At 49.7% G+C, this 18665-nt stretch overlaps 17 non-coding genes and 1 pseudogene across 17 annotated transcripts; all 18 read right to left on the bottom strand.

Annotated features, from left to right (window-relative positions):
* Positions 1-130: 130 nt before the first annotated feature.
* On the bottom strand, positions 131-294 carry LOC135018321 (U1 spliceosomal RNA). Its single transcript, XR_010216035.1, has one exon. It is a non-coding gene; the product is annotated as a U1 spliceosomal RNA (small nuclear RNA).
* A 674-nt stretch (positions 295-968) lies between these two features.
* On the bottom strand, positions 969-1131 carry LOC135018413 (U1 spliceosomal RNA). The gene has a single exon (XR_010216117.1). It is a non-coding gene; the product is annotated as a U1 spliceosomal RNA (small nuclear RNA).
* A 152-nt stretch (positions 1132-1283) lies between these two features.
* On the bottom strand, positions 1284-1447 carry LOC135018304 (U1 spliceosomal RNA). The gene has a single exon (XR_010216019.1). It is a non-coding gene; the product is annotated as a U1 spliceosomal RNA (small nuclear RNA).
* A 674-nt stretch (positions 1448-2121) lies between these two features.
* LOC135018412 (U1 spliceosomal RNA) lies at positions 2122-2284 on the bottom strand. Its single transcript, XR_010216116.1, has one exon. It is a non-coding gene; the product is annotated as a U1 spliceosomal RNA (small nuclear RNA).
* A 152-nt stretch (positions 2285-2436) lies between these two features.
* Positions 2437-2600, bottom strand: LOC135018303 (U1 spliceosomal RNA). Its single transcript, XR_010216018.1, has one exon. It is a non-coding gene; the product is annotated as a U1 spliceosomal RNA (small nuclear RNA).
* A 674-nt stretch (positions 2601-3274) lies between these two features.
* LOC135018410 (U1 spliceosomal RNA) lies at positions 3275-3437 on the bottom strand. Its single transcript, XR_010216115.1, has one exon. It is a non-coding gene; the product is annotated as a U1 spliceosomal RNA (small nuclear RNA).
* Positions 3438-3589: 152 nt separating this feature from the next.
* On the bottom strand, positions 3590-3753 carry LOC135018301 (U1 spliceosomal RNA). The gene has a single exon (XR_010216016.1). It is a non-coding gene; the product is annotated as a U1 spliceosomal RNA (small nuclear RNA).
* A 674-nt stretch (positions 3754-4427) lies between these two features.
* On the bottom strand, positions 4428-4590 carry LOC135018365 (U1 spliceosomal RNA). Its single transcript, XR_010216075.1, has one exon. It is a non-coding gene; the product is annotated as a U1 spliceosomal RNA (small nuclear RNA).
* A 153-nt stretch (positions 4591-4743) lies between these two features.
* LOC135018549 (U1 spliceosomal RNA) lies at positions 4744-4905 on the bottom strand. Its single transcript, XR_010216238.1, has one exon. It is a non-coding gene; the product is annotated as a U1 spliceosomal RNA (small nuclear RNA).
* Positions 4906-5579: 674 nt separating this feature from the next.
* Positions 5580-5742, bottom strand: LOC135018373 (U1 spliceosomal RNA). Its single transcript, XR_010216083.1, has one exon. It is a non-coding gene; the product is annotated as a U1 spliceosomal RNA (small nuclear RNA).
* Positions 5743-5894: 152 nt separating this feature from the next.
* LOC135018386 (U1 spliceosomal RNA) lies at positions 5895-6059 on the bottom strand. Its single transcript, XR_010216095.1, has one exon. It is a non-coding gene; the product is annotated as a U1 spliceosomal RNA (small nuclear RNA).
* Positions 6060-6730: 671 nt separating this feature from the next.
* On the bottom strand, positions 6731-6893 carry LOC135018427 (U1 spliceosomal RNA). The gene has a single exon (XR_010216131.1). It is a non-coding gene; the product is annotated as a U1 spliceosomal RNA (small nuclear RNA).
* Positions 6894-7045: 152 nt separating this feature from the next.
* LOC135018542 (U1 spliceosomal RNA) lies at positions 7046-7209 on the bottom strand. The gene has a single exon (XR_010216231.1). It is a non-coding gene; the product is annotated as a U1 spliceosomal RNA (small nuclear RNA).
* Positions 7210-8181: 972 nt separating this feature from the next.
* LOC135018544 (U1 spliceosomal RNA) lies at positions 8182-8345 on the bottom strand. Its single transcript, XR_010216233.1, has one exon. It is a non-coding gene; the product is annotated as a U1 spliceosomal RNA (small nuclear RNA).
* Positions 8346-9019: 674 nt separating this feature from the next.
* On the bottom strand, positions 9020-9182 carry LOC135018464 (U1 spliceosomal RNA). The gene has a single exon (XR_010216162.1). It is a non-coding gene; the product is annotated as a U1 spliceosomal RNA (small nuclear RNA).
* Positions 9183-9334: 152 nt separating this feature from the next.
* On the bottom strand, positions 9335-9498 carry LOC135018294 (U1 spliceosomal RNA). The gene has a single exon (XR_010216009.1). It is a non-coding gene; the product is annotated as a U1 spliceosomal RNA (small nuclear RNA).
* A 692-nt stretch (positions 9499-10190) lies between these two features.
* Positions 10191-10332, bottom strand: LOC135018347 (U1 spliceosomal RNA; annotated as a pseudogene).
* A 152-nt stretch (positions 10333-10484) lies between these two features.
* On the bottom strand, positions 10485-10648 carry LOC135018256 (U1 spliceosomal RNA). Its single transcript, XR_010215973.1, has one exon. It is a non-coding gene; the product is annotated as a U1 spliceosomal RNA (small nuclear RNA).
* Between the last annotated feature and the right edge of the window lie 8017 nt (positions 10649-18665).

Genomic DNA, 18665 nt, shown 5'->3' with positions numbered 1-18665 from the left:
GGTCTCTGCTCGGGCACCCCCCTGTCAAGTGAAGGAGATCCAACTGAGGAAGCACAAGGGAACTCTCAAAAGAAGAACAAGGCTAGAGGAAGATCTGAAACAAAGAAATCTGACTTTTACCAGAGCTGACCAGAGGAAAACACAAACACAGTCCCCCACTACCACAAATAAAGCAGTCGAGTTTCCCACATTTGGGGAAATCACAGGGGTCAGCATACCCAGAATGCAATGAATGAACCTCACCCTGGGAGAATAATCTTCATGACCATGGTATGTCCTATGCAAAATAAGTATGATTTGGGATAGAGCTGGGGTGGGCCGCTGCTCAGGCACATCTCTGTCAAGTTAAGGAGATTCAACTGAGGCAGCACAAGGGAACTCTCATCTGGGGACAACAACTGCAGGGAGAACACATATTTTCAGATGAACATGGGAGGGCAGAAGGCTGCCTAATACTGAAGCACCCCCAAACAACAAACCAAATGCAACAACTAGTGCAAGCATTCCTGGGGGAAGTTCTGCAGAAGACGGATTTGCATACGGTGATGTCATCCAAGCAGTGGGTCAAAGTTGGCTTCAACCCTCATCTGCATATGAAAAGAGAAAAGGGGCGTGCAGGGCATGGCGGCTTTTTGCGGTGCTTGGATGACCCCTAGTTCGCATTAAACACCTCCACCTTCCTTTGGTGTGGGGCTCATGTTGGCCATGCCCCATCCCCTGAAGCATTCAAGCTGATTTCTTGCAGCAGCTGGGCACTGTAACAGCTCCAGAGCTGCTCTGTAAGGCAAGTAAAAGGGTGTGGGCCCTGCAGCACTACCTGTAGTTTGCATTGTGCATTGGAAGGCACAAAGTAAGCAGACGGGAGGAGAAGTCAGGATAGTGCACAAGGGTATAGAAGGGAGCGGCTGAAGAAAAGAGAAGTGGAAACAGACAGCAAACTAGGCTGGAGAGAGACCTGAGACAAAGAGATCTGAATTATACGAGAGCCGACCAGGGGAAACACAAATTATGCAGTCAAGTTTCCCACATTTGGGGAAATCGCAGGAGCAGCACACCCAGAGTACAATGGGTGAGCCTTGCCCTGGGAGAAGCACCTTCATGATCATAGTATCTCACCTGGCAGGTAAGTAGGAGTTGGGCTAGAGCTGGGGAGGGTCGCTGCTCGGGTACCCCCCTGTAAAGTGAAGGAGATCCAACTGAGGCAGCACAAGGGAACTCTCGAAAGAAGAACAAGGCTAAAGGAAAATCTGAGACAAAGAAATCTGACTTTTACCAGAGCTGACCAGAGGAAAGCACAAACACAGTCTCCCACTACCACAAATAATGCAGTCAAGTTTCCCACATTTGGGGAAATCACAGGGGTCAGCATACCCAAAATGCAATGAATGAACCTCACCCTGGGAGAAAAATCTTCATGACCATGGTATCTCCTATGCAAAATAAGTATGATTTGGAATAGGGCTGGGGAGGGCCGCTGCTCATGCACATCTCTGTCAAGTAAAGGAGATTCAACTGAGGCAGCACAAGGGAACTCTCATCTTGGGACAACAACTGCAGGGAGAACACATATTTTCAGATGAACATGGGAGGGCAGAAGGCTGCCTAATACTGAAGCACCCCCAAACAACAAACCAAATGCAACAACTAGTGCAAGCATTCCTGGGGGAAGTTCTGCAGAAGACGGATTTGCATACGGTGATGTCATCCAAGCAGTGGGTCAAAGTTGGCTTCAACCCTCATCTGCATATGAAAAGAGAAAAGGGGCGTGCAGGGCATGGCGGCCTTTTGCGGTGCTTGGATGACCCCTAGTTCGCATTAAACACCTCCACCCTCCTTTGGTGTGGGGCTCATGTTGGCCATGCCCCATCCCCTGAAGCATTCAAGCTGATTTCTTGCAGCAGCTGGGCACTGTAACAGCTCCAGAGCTGCTCTGTAAGGCAAGTAAAAGGGTGTGGGCCCTGCAGCACTACCTGTAGTTTGCATTGTGCATTGGAAGGCACAAAGTAAGCAGACGGGAGGAGAAGTCAGGATAGTGCACAAGGGTATAGAAGGGAGTGGCTGAAGAAAAGAGAAGTGGAAACAGACAGCAAACTAGGCTGGAGAGAGACCTGAGACAAAGAGATCTGAATTATACGAGAGCCGACCAGGGGAAACACAAATTATGCAGTCAAGTTTCCCACATTTGGGGAAATCGCAGGAGCAGCACACCCAGAGTACAATGGGTGAGCCTTGCCCTGGGAGAAGCACCTTCATGATCATAGTATCTCACCTGGCAGGTAAGTAGGAGTTGGGCTAGAGCTGGGGAGGGTCGCTGCTCGGGTACCCCCCTGTAAAGTGAAGGAGATCCAACTGAGGCAGCACAAGGGAACTCTCGAAAGAAGAACAAGGCTAAAGGAAAATCTGAGACAAAGAAATCTGACTTTTACCAGAGCTGACCAGAGGAAAGCACAAACACAGTCTCCCACTACCACAAATAATGCAGTCAAGTTTCCCACATTTGGGGAAATCACAGGGGTCAGCATACCCAAAATGCAATGAATGAACCTCACCCTGGGAGAAAAATCTTCATGACCATGGTATCTCCTATGCAAAATAAGTATGATTTGGAATAGGGCTGGGGAGGGCCGCTGCTCATGCACATCTCTGTCAAGTAAAGGAGATTCAACTGAGGCAGCACAAGGGAACTCTCATCTTGGGACAACAACTGCAGGGAGAACACATATTTTCAGATGAACATGGGAGGGCAGAAGGCTGCCTAATACTGAAGCACCTCCAAACAACAAACCAAATGCAACAACTAGTGCAAGCATTCCTGGGGGAAGGCCTGCCGCAGATGGATTTGCATATGGTGATGTCATCCAAGCAGTGGGTCAAAGTTGGCTTCAACCCTCGTCTGCATATGAAAACAGAAAAGGGGCGTGCAGGGCATGGTGGCCTTTTGCGGCGCTTGTCTGACCCCTAGTTTGCATTAAACACCTCCACCCTCCTTCGGTGTGGGGCTCATGTTGGCTATGCCCCAGCCCCTGAAGCATTCAAGCTGATTTCTTGCAGCAGCTGGGCACTGTAACAGCTCCAGAGCTGCTCTGTAAGGCAAGTAAAAGGGTGTGGGCCCTGCAGCACTACCTGTAGTTTGCATTGTGCATTGGAAGGCACAAAGTAAGCAGACGGGAGGAGAAGTCAGGATAGTGCACAAGGGTATAGAAGGGAGCGGCTGAAGAAAAGAGAAGTGGAAACAGACAGCAAACTAGGCTGGAGAGAGACCTGAGACAAAGAGATCTGAATTATACGAGAGCCGACCAGGGGAAACACAAATTATGCAGTCAAGTTTCCCACATTTGGGGAAATCGCAGGAGCAGCACACCCAGAGTACAATGGGTGAGCCTTGCCCTGGGAGAAGCACCTTCATGATCATAGTATCTCACCTGGCAGGTAAGTAGGAGTTGGGCTAGAGCTGGGGAGGGTCGCTGCTCGGGTACCCCCCTGTAAAGTGAAGGAGATCCAACTGAGGCAGCACAAGGGAACTCTCGAAAGAAGAACAAGGCTAAAGGAAAATCTGAGACAAAGAAATCTGACTTTTACCAGAGCTGACCAGAGGAAAGCACAAACACAGTCTCCCACTACCACAAATAATGCAGTCAAGTTTCCCACATTTGGGGAAATCACAGGGGTCAGCATACCCAAAATGCAATGAATGAACCTCACCCTGGGAGAAAAATCTTCATGACCATGGTATCTCCTATGCAAAATAAGTATGATTTGGAATAGGGCTGGGGAGGGCCGCTGCTCATGCACATCTCTGTCAAGTAAAGGAGATTCAACTGAGGCAGCACAAGGGAACTCTCATCTTGGGACAACAACTGCAGGGAGAACACATATTTTCAGATGAACATGGGAGGGCAAAAGGCTGCCTAATACTGAAGCACCCCCAAACAACAAACCAAATGCAACAACTAGTGCAAGCATTCCTGGGGGAAGTTCTGCAGAAGACGGATTTGCATACGGTGATGTCATCCAAGCAGTGGGTCAAAGTTGGCTTCAACCCTCATCTGCATATGAAAAGAGAAAAGGGGCGTGCAGGGCATGGCGGCCTTTTGCGGTGCTTGGATGACCCCTAGTTCGCATTAAACACCTCCACCCTCCTTTGGTGTGGGGCTCATGTTGGCCATGCCCCATCCCCTGAAGCATTCAAGCTGATTTCTTGCAGCAGCTGGGCACTGTAACAGCTCCAGAGCTGCTCTGTAAGGCAAGTAAAAGGGTGTGGGCCCTGCAGCACTACCTGTAGTTTGCATTGTGCATTGGAAGGCACAAAGTAAGCAGACGGGAGGAGAAGTCAGGATAGTGCACAAGGGTATAGAAGGGAGCGTCTGAAGAAAAGAGAAGTGGAAACAGACAGCAAACTAGGCTGGAGAGAGACCTGAGACAAAGAGATCTGAATTATACGAGAGCCGACCAGGGGAAACACAAATTATGCAGTCAAGTTTCCCACATTTGGGGAAATCGCAGGGGCAGCACACCCAGAGTGCAATGGGTGAGCCTTGCCCTGGGAGAAGCACCTTCATGATCATAGTATCTCACCTGGCAGGTAAGTAGGAGTTGGGCTAGAGCTGGGGAAAGTCGCTGTTCGGGCACCCCCCTGTCAAGTGAAAGAGATCCAACTGAGGCAGCACAAGGGAACTCTCGAAAGAAGAACAAGGCTAGAGGAAGATCTGAGACAAAGAAATCTGACTTTTTCCAGAGCTGACCAGAGGAAAGCACAAACACAGTCCCCACTACCACAAATAATGCAGTCGAGTTTCCCACATTTGGGGAAATCACAGGGGTCAGCATACCCAAAATGCAATGAATGAACCTCACCCTGGGAGAACAATCTTCATGACCATGGTATCTCCTATGCAAAATAAGTATGATTTGGGATAGGGCTGGGGAGGGCCGCTGCTCATGCACATCTCTGTCAAGTAAAGGAGATTCAACTGAGGCAGCACAAGGAAACTCTCATCTGGGGACAACAACTGCAGGGAGAACACATATTTTCAGATGAACATGGGAGGGCAGAAGGCTGCCTAATACTGAAGCACCCCCAAACAACAAACCAAATGCAACAACTAGTACAAGCATTCCTGGGGGAAGTTCTGCAGAAGACGGAATTGCATACGGTGATGTCATCCAAGCAGTGGGCCAAAGTTGGCTGGAACCCTCATCTGCATATGAAAAGAGAAAAGGGGTATGCAGGGCATGGCGGCCTTTTGCGGCGCTTGGATGACCCTTAGTTCGCACTAAACACCTCCACCCTCCTTCGGTGTGGGGCTCATGTTGGCCATGCCCCATCCCCTGAAGCATTCAAGCTGATTTCTTGCAGCAGCTTGGCACTGTAACAGCTCCAGAGCTGTTCAGTAAGGCAAGTAAAAGGGTGTGGGCCCTGCAGCACTACCTGTAGTTTGCATTGCGCATTGGAAGGCACAAAGTAAGCAGACAGGAGGAGAAGTCAGGATAGTGCACAAGGGTATAAAAGGGAGCGGCTCAAGAAAAGAGAAGTTGAAACAGACAGCAAACTAGGCTGGAGAGAGACCTGAGACAAAGAGATCTGAATTATACGAGACCTGACCAGGGGAAACACAAATTATGCAGTCAAGTTTCCCACATTTGGGGAAATCGCAGGGGCAGCACACCCAGAGTGCAATGGGTGAGCCTTGCCCTGGGAGAAGCACCTTCATGATCATAGTATCTCACCTGGCAGGTAAGTAGGAGTTGGGCTAGAGCTGGGGAGGGTCGCTGCTCGGGCACCCCCCTGTCAAGTGAAGGAGATCCAACTGAGGCAGCACAAGGAAACTCTCGAAAGAAGAACAAGGCTAGAGGAAGATCTGAAACAAAGAAATTTGACTTTTACCAGAGCTGACCAGAGGAAAACACAAACACAGTCCCCCACTACCAACAAATAAAGCAGTCGCGTTTCCCACATTTGGGGAAATCACAGGGGTCAGCATACCCAGAATGCAATGAATGAACCTCACCCTGGGAGAGTAATCTTCATGACCATGGTATCTCCTATGCAAAATAAGTATGATTTGGGATAGGGCTGGGGAGGGCCGCTGCTCATGCACATCTCTGTCAAGTAAAGGAGATTCAACTGAGGCAGCACAAGGGAACTCTCATCTGGGGACAACAACTGCAGGGAGAACACATATTTTCAGATGAACATGGGAGGGCAGAAGGCTGCCTAATACTGAAGCACCCCCAAACAACAAACCAAATGCAACAACTAGTGCAAGCATTCCTGGGGGAAGTTCTGCAGAAGACGGATTTGCATACGGTGATGTCATCCAAGCAGTGGGTCAAAGTTGGCTTCAACCCTCATCTGCATATGAAAAGAGAAAAGGGGCGTGCAGGGCATGGCGGCCTTTTGCGGTGCTTGGATGACCCCTAGTTCGCATTAAACACCCCCACCCTCCTTTGGTGTGGGGCTCATGTTGGCCATGCCCCATCCCCTGAAGCATTCAAGCTGATTTATTGCAGCAGCTGGGCACTGTAACAGCTCCAGAGCTGCTATGAACGGCAAGTAAAAGGGTGTGGGCCCTGCAGCACTACCTGTAGTTTGCATTGTGCATTGGAAGGCACAAAGTAAGCAGACGGGAGAAGTCAGGATAGTGCGCAAGGGCATAGAAGGGAGCGGCTCAAGAAAAGAGAAGTTGAAACAGACAGCAAACTAGGCTGGAGAGAGACCTGAGACAAAGAGATCTGAATTATACGAGAGCCGACCAGGGGAAACACAAATTATGCAGTCAAGTTTCCCACATTTGGGGAAATCGCAGGAGCAGCACACCCAGAGTGCAATGGGTGAGCCTTGCCCTGGGAGAAGCACCTTCCTGATTATAGTATCTCACCTGGCAGGTAAGTAGGAGTTGGGCTAGAGCTTGGGAGGGTCGCTGCTCGGGCACCCCCCTGTCAAGTGAAGGAGATCCAACTGAGGCAGCACAAGGAAACTCTCGAAAGAAGAACAAGGCTAGAGGAAGATCTGAGACAAAGAAATCTGACTTTTACCAGAGCTGACCAGAGGAAAGCACAAACACAGTCCCCCACTACCACAAATAATGCAGTCGAGTTTCCCAAATTTGGGAAAATCACAGGGGTCAGCATACCCAGAATGCAATGAATGAACCTCACCCTGGGAGAACAATCTTCATGACCATGGTATCTCCTATGCAAAATAAGTATGATTTGGGATAGGGCTGGGGAGGGCCGCTGCTCAGGCACATCTCTGTCAAGTAAAGGAGATTCAACTGAGGCAGCACAAGGGAACTCTCATCTGGGGACAACAACTGCAGGGAGAACACATATTTTCAGATGAACATGGGAGGGCAGAAGGCTGCCTAATACTGAAGCACCCCCAAACAACAAACCAAATGCAACAACTAGTGCAAGCATTCCTGGGGGAAGGCCTGCAGCAGATGGATTTGCATACGGTGATGTCATCCAAGTAGTGGGTCAAAGTTGGCTTCAACCCTCGTCTGCATATGAAAAGAGAAAAGGGGCGTGCAGGGCATGGCGGCCTTTTGCGGCGCTTGGATGACCCCTAGTTCGCATTAAACACCTCCACCCTCCTTCGGTGTGGGGCTCATGTTGGCTATGCCCCAGCCCCTGAAGCATTCAAGCTGATTTCTTGCAGCAGCTGGGCACTGTAACAGCTCCAGAGCTGCTCTGTACGGCAAGTAAAAGGGTGTGGGCCCTGCAGCACTACCTGTAGTTTGCATTGTGCATTGGAAGGCACAAAGTAAGCAGACAGGAGGAGAAGTCAGGATAGTGCACAAGGGTATAAAAGGGAGGGGCTCATGAAAAAAGAAGTGGAAACAGACAGCAAACTAGGCTGGAGAGAGACCTGAGACAAAGAGATCTGAATTATACGAGAGCCGACCAGGGGAAACACAAATTATGCAGTCAAGCTTCCCACATTTGGGGAAATCAGAGTGCAATGGGTGAGCCTTGCCCTGGGAGAAGCACCTTCATGATCATAGTATCTCACCTGGCAGGTAAGTAGGAGTTGGGCTAGAGCTGGGGAGGGTCGCTGCTCGGGCACCCCCCTGTCAAGTGAAAGAGATCCAACTGAGGCAGCACAAGGGAACTCTCGAAAGAAGAACAAGGCTAGAGGAAGATCTGAGACAAATAAATCTGACTTTTACCAGAGCTGACCAGAGGAAAGCACAAACACAGTCCCCCACTACCACAAATAATGCAGTCGAGTTTCCCACATTTGGGGAAATCACAGGGGTCAGCATACCCAGAATACAATGAATGAACCTCACCCTGGGAGAACAATCTTCATGACCATGGTATCTCCTATGCAAAATAAGTATGATTTGGGATAGGGCTGGGGAGGGCCGCTGCTCAGGCACATCTCTGTCAAGTAAAGGAGATTCAACTGAGGCAGCACAAGGGAACTCTCATCTGGGGACAACAACTGCAGGGAGAACACATATTTTCAGATGAACATGGGAGGGCAGAAGGCTGCCTAATACTGAAGCACCCCCAAACAACAAACCAAATGCAACAACTAGTGCAAGCATTCCTGGGGGAAGGCCTGCAGCAGATGGATTTGCATACGGTGATGTCATCCAAGCAGTGGGTCAAAGTTGGCTTCAACCCTCGTCTGCATATGAAAAGAGAAAAGGGGCGTGCAGGGCATGGCGGCCTTTTGCGGCGCTTGGATGACCCCTAGTTCACATTAAACACCTCCACCCTCCTTCGGTGTGGGGCTCATGTTGGCTATGCCCCAGCCCCTGAAGCATTCAAGCTGATTTCTTGCAGCAGCTGGGCACTGTAACAGCTCCAGAGCTGCTCTGTACGGCAAGTAAAAGGGTGTGGGCCCTGCAGCACTACCTGTAGTTTGCATTGTGCATTGGAAGGCACAAAGTAAGCAGACAGGAGGAGAAGTCAGGATAGTGCACAAGGGTATAAAAGGGAGGGGCTCATGAAAAAAGAAGTGGAAACAGACAGCAAACTAGGCTGGAGAGAGACCTGAGACAAAGAGATCTGAATTATACGAGAGCTGACCAGGGGAAACACAAATTATGCAGTCAAGCTTCCCACATTTGGGGAAATCGCAGGGGCACCACACCCAGAGTGCAATGGGTGAGCCTTGCCCTGGGAGAAGCACCTTCATGATCAAAGTATCTCACCTGGCAGGTAAGTAGGAGTTGGGCTAGAGCTGGGGAGGGTCGCTGCTCTGGCACCCCCCTGTCAAGTGAAAGAGATCCAACTGAGGCAGCACAAGGGAACTCTCGAAAGAAGAACAAGGCTAGAGGAAGATCTGAGACAAATAAATCTGACTTTTACCAGAGCTGTCCAGAGGAAAGCACAAACACAGTCCCCCACTACCACAAATAATGCAGTCGTGTTTCCCACATTTGGGGAAATCACAGGGGTCAGCATACCCAGAATGCAATGAATGAACCTCACCCTGGGAGAACAATCTTCATGACCATGGTATCGCCTATGCAAAATAAGTATGATTTGGGATAGGGCTGGGGAGGGCCGCTGCTCAGGCACATCTCTGTCAAGTAAAGGAGATTCAACTGAGGCAGCACAAGGGAACTCTCATCTGGGGACAACAACTGCAGGGAGAACACATATTTCCAGATAAACATGGGAGGGCAGAAGGCTGCCTAATACTGAAGCACCCCCAAACAACAAACCAAATGCAACAACTAGTACAAGCATTCCTGGGGGAAGGCCAGCAGCAGATGGATTTGCATATGGTGATGTCATCCAAGCAGTGGGTCAAAGTTGGCTTCAACCCTCGTCTGCATATGAAAAGAGAAAAGGGGCGTGCAGGGCATGGCGGCCTTTTGCGGCGCTTGGATGACCCCTAGTTCGCATTAAACACCTCCACCCTCCTTCGGTGTGGGGCTCATGTTGGCTATGCCCCAGCCCCTGAAGCATTCAAGCTGATTTCTTGCAGCAGCTGGGCACTGTAACAGCTCCAGAGCTGCTCTGAACGGCAAGTAAAAGGGTGTGGGCCCTGCAGCACTACCTGTAGTTTGCATTGTGCATTGGAAGGCACAAAGTAAGCAGACGGGAGAAGTCAGGATAGTGCGCAAGGGCATAGAAGGGAGCGGCTCAAGAAAAGAGAAGTTGAAACAGACAGCAAACTAGGCTGGAGAGAGACCTGAGACAAAGAGATCTGAATTATATGAGAGCCGACCAGGGGAAACACAAATTATGCAGTCAAGTTTCCCACATTTGGGGAAATCGCAGGAGCAGCACACCCAGAGTGCAATGGGTGAGCCTTGCCCTGGGAGAAGCACCTACATGATCATAGTATCTCACCTGCCAGGTAAGTAGAAGTTGGGCTAGAGCTGGGGAGGGTCGCTGCTCGGGTACCCCCCTGTCAAGTGAAGGAGATCCAACTGAGGCAGCACAAGGGAACTCTCGAAAGAAGAACAAGGCTAGAGGAAGATCTGAGACAAATAAATCTGACTTTTACCAGAGCTGACCAGAGGAAAGCACAAACACAGTCCCCCACTACCACAAATAATGCAGTCGAGTTTCCCACATTTGGGGAAATCACAGGGGTCAGCATACCCAGAATGCAATGAATGAGCCTCACCCTGGGAGAACAATCTTCATGACCATGGTATCTCCTATGCAAAATAAGTATGATTTGGGATAGGGCTGGGGAGGGCCGCTGCTCAGGCACATCTCTGTCAAGTAAAGGAGATTCAACTGAGGCAGCACAAGGGAACTCTCATCTGGGGACAACAACTGCAGGGAGAACACAAATTTTCAGATGAACATGGGAGGGCAGAAGGCTGCCTAATAATGAAGCACCCCCAAACAACAAACCAAATGCAACAACTAGTGCAAGCATTCCTGGGGGAAGGCCTGCAGCAGATGGATTTGCATACGGTGATGTCATCCAAGCAGTGGGTCAAAGTTGGCTTCAACCCTCGTCTGCATATGAAAAGAGAAAAGGGGCGTGCAGGGCATGGCGGCCTTTTGCGGCGCTTGGATGACCCCTAGTTCGCATTAAACACCTCCACCCTCCTTCGGTGTGGGGCTCATGTTGGCTATGCCCCAGCCCCTGAAGCATTCAAGCTGATTTCTTGCAGCAGCTGGGCACTGTAACAGCTCCAGAGCTGCTCTGTACGGCAAGTAAAAGGGTGTGGGCCCTGCAGCACTACCTGTAGTTTGCATTGTGCATTGGAAGGCACAAAGTAAGCAGGCAAGGTCCAGAGAACAGTTAGAGGTCGGAGTAGCACTATCTCAAGTAGTACTACGACAGCACGGATGGATTCTAAATATTCCAAAATCGCAGCTGATTCCGACGACACGTCTGCTGTTCCTAGGGATGATTCTGGACACAGTACAGAAAAAGGTGTTTCTCCCGGAGGAGAAAGCCAAGGAGTTATCCGACATAGTCAGGAACCTCCTAAGACCAGGCCAAGTGTCAGTACATCAATGCACAATGGTCCTGGGAAAGATGGTGGCTTCTTACGAAGCGATTCCATTCGGCAGATTCCACGCAAGAACTTTTCAGTGGGATCTGCTGGACAAATGGTCCGGATCGCATCTTCAAATGCATCAGCGGATAACCCTGTCTCCAAGGACAAGGGTGTCTCTCCTGTGGTGGTTACAGAGTGCTCATCTCCTAGAGGGCCGCAGATTCGGCATTCAGGATTGGGTCCTGGTGACCACGGATGCCAGCCTGAGAGGCTGGGGAGCAGTCACACAGGGAAGAAATTTCCAGGGCTTGTGGTCAAGCATGGAAACGTCACTTCACATAAATATCCTGGAACTAAGGGCCATTTACAATGCCCTAAGTCAGGCAAGACCTCTGCTTCAGGGTCAGCCGGTGTTGATCCAGTCGGACAACATCACGGCAGTCGCCCACGTAAACAGACAGGGCGGCACAAGAAGCAGGAGGGCAATGATGGAAGTGGCAAGGATTCTTCGCTGGGCGGAGAATCATGTGATAGCACTGTCAGCAGTGTTCATTCCGGGAGTGGACAACTGGGAAGCAGACTTCCTCAGCAGACACGATCTTCACCCGGGGGAGTGGGGACTTCACCCAGAAGTCTTCCACATGATTGTGAACCGTTGGGAAAAACCAAAGGGTGGACATGATGGCGTCCCGCCTCAACAAAAAACTGGACAGATATTGCGCCAGGTCAAGGGACCCTCAGGCAATAGCTGTGGACTCTCTGGTAACACCGTGGGTGTACCAGTCAGTGTATGTGTTCCCTCCTCTTCCTCTCATACCAAAAGTACTGAGAATCATAAGAAGGAGAGGAGTAAAGACTATACTCGTGGCTCCGGATTGGCCAAGAAGGACTTGGTACCCGGAAATTCAAGAGATGCTCACGGAAGACCCGTGGCCTCTACCTCTAAGAAAGGACCTGCTCCAGCAGGGACCATGTCTGTTCCAAGACTTACCGCGGCTGCGTTTGACGGCATGGCGGTTGAACGCCGGATCCTGAAGGAAAAAGGCATTCCGGATGAAGTCATCCCTACCCTGATCAAAGCCAGGAAGGATGTAACCATACAACATTATCACCGTATTTGGCGTAAATATGTTGCGTGGTGCGAGGCCAGGAAGGCCCCTACAGAGGAATTTCAACTGGGTCGTTTCCCGCATTTCCTGCAAACAGGACTGTCTATGGGCTTCAAATTAGGGTCCATTAAGGTTCAAATTTCGGCCCTGTCAATATTCTTCCAAAAAGAACTGGCTTCTGTTCCTGAAGTTCAGACGTTTGTCAAGGGAGTACTGCATATACAGCCTCCTTTTGTGCCTCCAGTGGCACCTTGGGATCTCAATGTAGTTTTGGGATTCCTAAAATCACATTGGTTTGAACCACTCACCACTGTGGACTTAAAATATCTCACATGGAAAGTGGTAATGCTGTTAGCCCTGGCTTCAGCCAGGCGTGTCTCAGAATTGACCAAAACAAAAAACTGCAACAAACGAGTGCCTAATCATCAAAATAAAAAGTGAAAACCAATACGTGTTTCATAGAATTAAATAATCACAATTTTATGTTCCTGATAGTCTGCGCTTGCCGGAATACTATGTGTAGTATTGTGGTGATAGCATAGAAAAAGAACAAACGGCTGCGCTGAATATCAGGAACGAAACATGATGTACAGAGAGCCAACGTAAAAAATAACAATGTTTATTAATAAAACATATAAAAAGATTAATTGTCAAATAACCGGTGAAAAATATATACAAATATATATAAGAACAGTCACTAGACGTGAACTAGTGGTATATTGTAATGACTCAGCTTATTGGGGTGAAAAGTTCCGTGATTCACTTGTTAGATAGTTGATAAATACCAGGTGTGTTGGTAGGATCCTAATGAATAAAAAAGTCCCTCAGTTGAAATTGATATTCAATACCTTTCCAAAATGGGCTGGTAAGAGCCGAGCGTCCTCGGCTTCAATGTCCTGCAATGCCCATATACGCTGTGCAGCGGAAAGGAATGGATCGTCTCTCTCACAACCCGGTCGTGGCGGCGTGTGCGCTGAAGCCGCTGATGTCGGATGCTGTAGAAGGAGGGTGCAGCGGGGACCAAGGAACACCTGGAAGATTTCACCTGAGCTGAGTGTGGATAGGGGCGGGTCCTGACGCGTTTCGTCACGTTCACGTGACTTTCTCAAAGGTAGAATGTTCTTATATATATTTATATATATTTTTCACCGGTTATTTGACAATTAATCTTTTTATATGTTTTATTAATAAACATTGTTATTTTTTACGTTGGCTCTCTGTACATCGTGTCTCAGAATTGGCGGCTTTATCCTATAAAAGCCCTTACCTAATTTTTCATATGTGGTGCCTGCGGCTACTAGGGACTTGGAGGATTCCAAGTTGCTGGACGTAGTCAGGGCCCTGAAAATATATGTTTCCAGGACGGCTGGAGTCAGAAAATCTGATTCGCTGTTTATCCTGTATGCACCCAGCAAGCTGGGTGCTCCTGCTTCTAAGCAGACGATTGCTCGTTGGATTTGTAGTACAATTCAGCTTGCACATTCTGTGGCAGGCCTGCCACAGCCAAAATCTGTAAAAGCCCATTCCACACGGAAAGTGGGCTCATCTTGGGCGGCTGCCCGAGGGGTCTCGGCTTTACAACTTTGCCGAGCAGCTACTTGGTCAGGGGAAAACATGTTTGCTAAATTCTACAAATTTGATACCCTGGCTGAGGAGGACCTGGAGTTCTCTCATTCGGTGCTGCAGAGTCATCCGCACTCTCCCACCCGGTTGGGAGCTTTGGTATAATCCCCATGGTCCTTTCGGAGTCCCCAGCATCCACTAGGACGTTAGAGAAAATAAGAATTTACTTACCGATAATTCTATTTCTCATAGTCTGTAGTGGATGCTGGGCGCCCATCCCAAGTGCGGATTGTCTGCATTACTTGTACATAGTTATTGTTACAAAAATCGGGTTATTGTTGTTGTGAGCCATCTTTTCAGAGGCTCCTTCTGTTATCATGCTGTTAACTGGGTTCAGATCACAAGTTGTACGGTGTGATTGGTGTGGCTGGTATGAGTCTTACCCGGGATTCAAAATCCTTCCTTATTGTGTTCGCTCGTCCGGGCACAGTATCCTAACTGAGGCTTGGAGGAGGGTCATAGGGGGAGGAGCCAGTGCACACCAGCTAGTCCTAAAGCTTTTACTTTGTGCCCAGTCTCCTGCGGAGCCGCTATTCCCCATGGTCCTTTCGGAGTCCCCAGCATCCACTACGGACTATGAGAAATAGAATTATCGGTAAGTAAATTCTTATTTTCTGGACTGTGTCCAGGATCATCCTTAGGAATAGAAGACGTGTCGTCGGAATCAGCTGCGATTTTGGAATATTAAGAATCCAACCGTGCTGCCGCAACACTACCTGAGATAGTGCTACCCCGACTACCAACTGTTCCCTGGATCTTGCCCTTATCCGGAGATCGTCCAAGTAAGGGATAATTAAAACTCCCTTCCTTCGAAGGAGTATCATCATTTCGGCCATTACTTTGGTAAAGACCCGGGGTGCCGTGGACAAACCAAACGGCAGCGTCTGAAACTGATAGTGACAGTTCTGTACCACAAACCTGAGGTACCCTTGGTGAGAAGGGTAATTTGGGACATGGAGATAAGCATCCTTGATGTCCAGAGACACCATATAATCCCCTTCTTCCCGGTTTGCCATCACCGCTCTGAGTGACTCCATCTTGAATTTGAACCTTTGTATGTAAGTGTTCAAGGATTTCAGATTTAAATTAGGTCTCACCGAGCCGTCCGGCTTCGGTACCACAAACAGCGTGGAATAATACCCCTTTCCCTGTTGTAGGAGGGGTACCTTGATTATCACCTGCTGGGAATACAGCTTGTGAATGGCTTCCCATACCGCCTCCCTGTCGGAGGGAGACGTCGGTAAAGCAGACTTTAGGAAAACGGCGAAGGGGAGACGTCTCAAATTCCAATTTGTACCCCTGAGATACCACCTGAAGGATCCAGGGGTCCACCTGTGAGTGAGCCCACTGCACGCTGAAATTTATGAGACGGGCCCCCACCGTTTCTGTTCCTGGGAACTGGCTGTTTGCTGCAGCCTTTTTCCTCTCCCTCTGCCACGGGGCAGAAATGAGGAGCCTTTTGCCCGCTTGCCCTTATGGGGCCCAAAGGACTGCGCCTGATAATACGGCGTCTTCTTATGTTGAGAGGCTACCTGGGGTAAAAATGTGGATTTCCCAGCCGTTGCCGTGGCCACCAGGTCTGTTAGACCTACCCCAAATAACTCCTCCCTTTTATAAGGCGATACTTCCATATGCCTTTTGGAATCAGCATCACCTGACCACTGTCTTGTCCATAACCCTCTTCTGGCAGAAATGGACAGCGCACTTACTCTTGATGCCAGTCGGCAAATATCCCTCTGTGCACAACGCATATATAGAAAGCATCTTTTAAATGCTCTATAGTCAGTAATATACTGTCCCTATCTAGGGTATCAATATTGTCAGTCAGGGAATCCGACCAAGCCACCCCAGCACTGCACATCCAGGCTGAGGCGATTGCTGGTCGCAGTATCACACCCGTGTGAGTGTATATACATTTTAGGATATTTTACTGCTTTCTGTCAGCAGGTTCCTTAAGGGCGGCCGTATCCGGGGACGGTAGTGCCACCTGTTTAGACAAGCGTGTGAGCGCTTTATTCACCCTAGGGGGTGTTTCCCAATGTGCCCTATCCTCTGGCGGGAAGGGGTATGATGCTAATAACTTTTTAGGAATTAACAGTTTTTATCGGGGGAAACCCACGCATCATCACACACTTCATTTAATTCCTCAGATGCAGGAAAAACTACAGGCAGTTTTTTCTCACCCAACATAATACCCTTTTTAGTGGTACTGGTATTATCAGAAATGTGTAAAAACATTTTCCATAGCCTCAATCATGTAACGTGTGGCCCTACTGGAAGTCACATTCGTCTCTTAATCGTCGACACTGGAATCAGTATCCGTGTCGGCGTCTGTATCTGCCATCTGCGGTAACGGGCGTTTTAGAGCCCCTGATGGCTTTTGAGACACCTGGACAGGCACAGGCTGAGTAGCCGGCTGTCTCATGTCATCAATCTTTTGTAAAGAGCTGACACTGTCACGTAATTCCTTCCATAAGCTCAGCCACTCAGGTGTCGACTCCCTAGGGGGTGACAACTCCATTACAGGCAATTGCTCCGCCTCCACACCATTTTCCTCCTCATACATGTCGACACAATCGTACCGACACACAGCACACACACAGGGAATGCTCTGATAGAGGACAGGACCCCACTAGCCCTTTGGGGAGACAGAGGGAGAGTATGCCAGCACACACCAGAGCGCTATATATATATATATATATATATACAGGGATAACCTTATATAAGTGTTTTTCCCCTTATAGCTGCTGTATTGTTATACTACGCCTAATTAGTGCCCCCCTCTCTTTTTTAACCCCTTTCTGTAGTGTAGTAACTGCAGGGGAGAGCCAGGGAGTTTCCCTCCAACGGCGCTGTGAGAGAAAATGGCGCCAGTGTGCTGAGGAGATAGGCTCCGCCCCCTTCTCGGCGGCCTTTTCTCACGTTTTTCTGTGGAATCTGCCAGGGGTTAAAATTCATCCATATAGCCCTGGGGGCTATATGTGATGTATTTTCGCCAGCCAAGGTGTTTCTATTGCTGCTCAGGGCGCCCCCCCCTAGCGCCCTGCACCCTCAGTGACCGAAGTGTGAAGTGTGCTGAGGAGCAATGGCGCACAGCTGCAGTGCTGTGCGCTACCTTGGTGAAGACAGGATGTCTTCTGCCGCCGATTTTCCGGACCTCTTCTTGCTTCTGGCTCTGTAAGGGGGCCGGCGGCGCGGCTCTGGGACCGAGCTCCGAGGCTGGGCCTGTGTTCGGTCCCTCTGGAGCTAATGGTGTCCAGTAGCCTAAGAAGCCCAATCCACTCTGCACGCAGGTGAGTTCGCTTCTTCTCCCCTTAGTCCCTCGATGCAGTGAGCCTGTTGCCAGCAGGTCTCACTGAAAATAAAAAACCTAAAACAAAACTTTCACTAAGAAGCTCAGGAGAGCCCCTAGTGTGCACCCTTCTCGGCCGGGCACAAAAATCTAACTGAGGCTTGGAGGATTGTCATAGGGGGAGGAGCCAGTGCACACCAGGTAGTCCTAAAGCTTTACTTTTGTGCCCAGTATCCTGCGGAGCCGCTAATCCCCATGGTCCTTACGGAGTTCCCAGCATCCACTAGGACGTCAGAGAAACACTGATAGAGTACATTATATTTATGAATTAATTGCTTCCAGATTCTGCAGCAGCATCATCAGCACCACCAGTGTTACTCACAGTCACTTCACACTGACTGCTGCACAACACATCACTTAATTTCCGGGCCGCCCGCCACCTGGTGAAGAGACATGGGAGATGAAGGACCAGCAGTGCCACGTTGAGCGGAAGTATTGTTAATTAGTTACCCACACACTCCTTGTGACACCTGCTCCCCGTCTGCCCTCCCACCCGCCGCCTGCCGTCCGGAACCCGCACTGACAAGTAAGTCTCAGCAGAATGTGTCTGCCAGCAGCTCCCAGTCCCTCCTAGAGGAACACTGCCAGTGGTGTGGCGGCCGCGGCACACTAGGACTGAGAGACCGCAGCAGGAGGAAAGCACAGGTGGGCGGGAGGAGAGCATGGGCGGACATCACCACGTCACATTGCAAGGTGACGCCAGTCCCCCCAGTGAGGCCGCCGACGAATGCACTCAGCATAGTATTAGCAGCAGGCAGAGGGGGGTCGGGTGCAGCGGTGGTGGGAGGTACGGAAATGAGCTGCAGGCTAGGCTCCACCGATCACACACTCAGCGATCACTGTGCTACTCAAGCGTGGCGTGCAGCGGTGCTGGACATTAGGGAGTGCCTGTGCGCACCAGGCACCCCCTGTACGCACGCCTATGCGCTACCACCCCCCATATGCCACACTACATCACTATGCTACAGCCCTCCCATATGCTGCACTTCATAATTACACTATACCCCCCATACAACATACTACATCACCACACTACACTACTCACAATAAAATTAAAACATCCCAGTTCCTCATTCTTAATGAGCTCACGTGAGTTCTCTCCCCAACGGAGCTCCAGACCAAGTAACAATGAAGACACCAGCAGCGTGT

This window comes from Pseudophryne corroboree, unplaced genomic scaffold, assembly GCF_028390025.1.
Source record: "Pseudophryne corroboree isolate aPseCor3 unplaced genomic scaffold, aPseCor3.hap2 scaffold_322, whole genome shotgun sequence".
NCBI lineage: Eukaryota > Metazoa > Chordata > Amphibia > Anura > Myobatrachidae > Pseudophryne > Pseudophryne corroboree.
The sequence above is the reverse complement of the archived record's forward strand: the minus strand, read 5'-3'. Positions and strand labels throughout refer to the sequence as shown.